This window comes from Octodon degus, unplaced genomic scaffold (assembly GCF_000260255.1).
Source record: "Octodon degus isolate 3935 unplaced genomic scaffold, OctDeg1.0 scaffold00004, whole genome shotgun sequence".
NCBI lineage: Eukaryota > Metazoa > Chordata > Mammalia > Rodentia > Octodontidae > Octodon > Octodon degus.
Window position 1 is genome coordinate 23,088,717 of NW_004524580.1, and position 4,908 is coordinate 23,093,624.

At 41.9% G+C, this 4,908-nt stretch overlaps 1 non-coding gene across 1 annotated transcript; it reads right to left on the minus strand.

The window, feature by feature from the left end:
• Positions 1–4,474: 4,474 nt before the first annotated feature.
• LOC111817419 lies at positions 4,475–4,581 on the minus strand. Its single transcript, XR_002821622.1, has one exon. It is a non-coding gene; the product is annotated as a U6 spliceosomal RNA (small nuclear RNA).
• Between the last annotated feature and the right edge of the window lie 327 nt (positions 4,582–4,908).

The following is a 4,908-nucleotide window of genomic DNA, read 5'->3' on the forward strand; positions in this document are numbered from 1 at the left end:
CTTTTGCTTGCCAGGCAGGCGCGTGAGCCACTGAGCTACCTCCCCAGCCCGTGCCTCCTACTTCTATGCCCACAAAAGCTTCCCAGCTCCTCTCCCCAGCGCCACTTTTACATGCCCCTTCCAGTCCTTGCCCTTAGTGCTTCATGTTCCAGAAACATCCAGAGCAAGTCTACCTTAGCATCTTTGTCATGGGGGCTTCCTTCATCTTCCTTCTGAATTTCCTGCCCTTTACTTTCTACTTAAATCTTCATTCTTCTCAAACGTCATCATCCCCAGCATCCCAGCTCCCACTTGGTATCAACATGACCTGATGGCAACAGAAAATACAATTGATTGTCTTCCTTTACTACCTCTCATGTGATGTGCTTTGTCTTGCTTTGCTCTCCCAAATTGCCTTGGATGGAACTTGAAGACTAAGTCCTTGTCCCAATTATTGGTGTCCTGTGTAGTGCTGATGACAGTGTTCTGCACAGCTGAAGCTCAGAATTTTTACAGAATGACTCATAGACATTTTCCAGTTTGGCTGTGGGTGGCAGGAAATGGGGATGGATGTAAAGTTGTGATTTAAGTGATGAGAAGCGAGGTCAGCAGAGAAGAGAGGAGAAGACATTTAGTGGATGCGAATAGTTTGGTCAAGAAGGTACAGTGGGAGTGTGATATATGAAAAGGTTTTTTGGATACAGTCACAGGTGATACAGCAAGGAGATGAACCCCAAACAGCAGGCTGGCTGGGGTGGCAGGAACAAGCCGAAATTACCACACTCCCTGGTCCAAAGAGTGATGCTGAAAGCTAAGTGGAGGGTGGAGGCAGCTGGTGACTTCAACCTCGAGGCCTTGCAAGAGTCAGAGAAGGAGGGATTTGGGATGCCCTTGGAAATAGCACTCACTGGGCACAGGACATTTTCTTGCTCTGTGCAGCCTGCTCCCAAGCTCCTCTATGAGAGAGAAGAAAATCTCCTGGAAGCAGCTTCCCCAGTGGAGGCGAACCACCCTTGACAAGGAGCGTGGTCATTCTCACAGACAATTCCAGTCTTCGGTCTCCTCCGCGGGTCCTTCTATCTGAGACATTCTCTTCTTAGGCCTCTGGACCACCTAATCTTGTGGGGTTCTGCTTCTCCTTCTTGGTCCCCATGGGTGGATCTTCCCTTTCCTGGCCTCTGAGATCAGAAAGACTCTCCCCTTTATCCTCCGGCTTCTTGTCTACACCGACACTTAGGTCCTGGAGGAATCTTACTCAGGTCCAGGGCTCAGAACACTTCATATGAGGTGTGATTAACGCATACAGTGACTATTGAAAATTCTTGAGGTGTATTATAGTCACAGACACACTGCCATCCACTCACCTCTTAGTATCCCTCCTCACCTTCAGAACACCTGTCCCATCATTCTTGCCACTTTCTGAAGCAGCTCTAGCAGTCCTTTTCCTGAGGGTCTTTACAAGGTGTGATCACCAGTGTCATAAATTCTTCTGTTGAGTGTCACCCAGTGGAAAGCAGGCTCCTAAAAAAGTGAGAGTGTGTCCTCTTGTACCTTGTTCTTCAGAGCTCACACTGTGACTCTGGTTCTTCCCCCAAATCAACATAACCATAACAGATAAATGTTTTGAATTAATTTAGCACATCAAGGAACCTCAACAGCACAACTAAACACACTCATTTTTGGAAATCCTTACTCTGCCTGATTTCACTAATATATATTTTAAGCTCTAATTTTTACTGTACATGAGCATTTTCTACAACATTAAACATTCCCCTAAAGCATGGGTGTTAATGAATGTATAATTTATTATCTTTTTGGTATTTATTTTGTCTTTTTCTATGTTGAATACTATTCATTCATTTCGTCATTCATTCATTCATTCATTCATTCATTCATTTGGCACTGGCGAATCTAGGACCCTGCATGGAGCTACATTCTCATATATTTGTATTTTGAAATAGGGTCTAAGCTGCCAGGCTAGGACAATCCTCTTTCCTCAACCTTCCAAAGTGCTAGGATTATAAGATTATGCCATCATGCCCATCTTGAATGTTTTCACTGTCTTTTGTTTTTCTCTTTGTAGATAATGCTATGATAATATTTTTGATTGTATCTTGGATTATTTTCTTATGTAAATTGATGGAACTGGGACTTAAAGAGTTAAAGACTATGATGAACATTTTAAAAGCTGCTTAAGTAGAGAAAAATATAAAGTCAGCTGCAAGTAATAGGAAAATAGAAACGATGCATCATAACAATTGGTACATTTACTGCTTTGATAACCCAGGTCTGAAGAAAGATAGGGAGAATCTGTAATCAAGGATCAGATTTTCATCTTTTTGCTCCAACATGCTCAGGATGTTGGCTCTTCTTTCTTGTGCTTGCTGACTCATGGTAGCAAATTGCTCCATGCATTACAATGTCATGTAAGCAAAATTCAGGAAAACAAGATATACAAACAGGACAGCGAGAGAAGCTTCCCATGTTGTTATTTAATTTGGAGAGAAAGTCTTTCCTATGAGCCCCTTAGCAGAATTCCCCAGAGAGTTTATTTCCACTACTGAGTTGCTGGCCATTGTTAACTGTCAGAGAGGCTAAAAAAATGAGCACCATAGGGCCTTTTCAGATTCGGTGACAAAATGAGAAGAGGTTTGAGATAGCTGATGGGCAGGCACAGTAATGGACAGCAAAAGCCACAGTAGTGCTACGTAACAAACTACCCAGAACTCAGGGGGGAAGACAAAAATCATTCTTTTCATGTCCATACCTCAGGTTAGTCAAAGATGGCTGGCAGAAGTTGGATTTGAGTAGGCCTGCTGACTAGCCTCGGCCTGGACTCCAGTCTACATTGTGTGTAGTGGGCTCAGGTCAGGTATGTGTGGTGTTAGCTTGGGTTTTGTTTTCACTCTTCATTGTTAAAAAAAAAATTAGAAGAAAACAATATAAAATAAGTGCACATCTTAGGCAGTTTTGGTAAACACCCTTGTAAGTATTACCTAGGCTGAGATATAGAACTTTGCCAGCCCCCCAAGAAACTCTGCGTGTGCCCCATGTCAACCTCAGTCCTCCCTTTCCCCTAAAATTGGCCAGAATGTTACAGCGTTCTGACTGTAACAGTAACCACCTCCTCAGATTTGTTTATGACTTATTCATTCATGCCCATACACATAGATTAGTCTTTCAGTGGTTTATGCTTTATAATTGCTTTTGGTATGTAATTATCTCGATCTATAATTTTCCTCTCCATGTCTTTCCATAAAATTTACCTGCTTAAGAATTTGGGCCTTTTAGCTGGGTATGATAATGCATTCCTACAGTCCCAGGGACTGGAAGACTGATGCAAGATCACTTGAGCCGGGAGTTCAAGACCAGCCTGGGTGACACAGTGAGAGCCGTCTCAAACAAAACAAAACAAAGCCTAAAAACTGTGGACCTTTTGACCTGTAGAATTTCCCACACTCTATTTTCCTGACTACAAATTAATGGCACACTTCAATACATTCCATTGTTTTCTGTATTTCCTGATATTAGGCTGTTGGATCTAGAGGCTTAAGCAGATTTATGCTCAATCCCAAAGTAAATCTCTGGCTTTCAGAGTTAACATAAGCAGCCATTAATGTTCAGTTCCTAGATTCATTAATTCATTTGAACTACACAATGGGAGTGATAGAATTCTCAGTTCATTATACTTATTAAATAAATTAATACTACCCAGAGACATCTCCTTACCTCCTAATGGCTACCAGTGGACTGTGCAGTAGGAAAATAAGGGTGAATCTTTATTCTTATCTTTATCAAATTTTCAAAAGAAGGAATCAATTTTCTGTTATTTGCCCAAGGTGATTACTTTTTAGTATTATTAAATCATTGATGTAAATATGTTGGAAGCTTTGTGTTACAGTTTGTGTCTGGATGTCTCCCCAAAGCCTCAAGCTGTCATGGAGGGTGATCTTTTTGAAGAGGGCTTATTAAGTCTAGACCTCTTGTTTTCATGCCATTGCCTCAGGAAATAGTTACAGCATTTCCAGCTCGATTCTCCTGGGGGTCAGGGTTGTCACTTTGTAAACACCCTCAGCCCGTGCAAGAGGAGGACAAGAGATGGTGTGAGTGCTACACCCACCCTAGGGTGGGTAGCCTGCTTACCATGTAAGGGTGGAAAAGAGCTTTGCTCTCCCCACACACACACACCTTTTGTTCTTTTTGCTTTTTCTGTCTTCTGCCACCTTGAAAGGCTGCCCCTCTGCCACGTGCCACCCTGCCTCGGAGCCAGATGATTATGGACTGAAACCTCTAGAAGCTGTCAGTTAAATAAACCTTTCCCTCTTTGACTTTGGGTTTTTTTTTTCCATAAGCCTTTATTTTAGCAACAGGCTGTGTAAAATGTGCAGCTTTATCTCAACACAAAAATATTTCAATGCATGGTGTTCTTGTCTGACGAACGGGCTTCATATTTTCCGTGCAACTGTTGGAAGAACTCGTCCACCACGCTTCCACAAAAAATATGGAATGCTTCATGAACTTGGGTGTCGTCCTTGCATGGGGGCTGTGCTAATCTTCTCTGTATTGTTCCAATTTTAGTATATGTGCTGCCAAAGCGAGTACTGGGTGTTAGGTATTTTGTTTCAGCAAGAAGAGAAAGGTATTAAGACACTTTGCAACACGTTGCATTATTGCCCTTATTGAAATTAAGATTGTCGTCTCTTTGACAATTAGGAAACTCTTCTAATTAATTTGAATAATTTTGGTATGACTCTAGTAGCATGATATTTGTAATGACAAAGTGCTCCGGGATATTTTGTATTTTAGGGGCAGGCACCAATTTGTAATCAGCCATCTTTCCAAGAAGTTCTGGTTTGCTTTTAGTAGAAAACAGCATTTCATTAGCACAACTTGGACTCCAGGGATGCTCTTTGCTATTGGATAAATTGG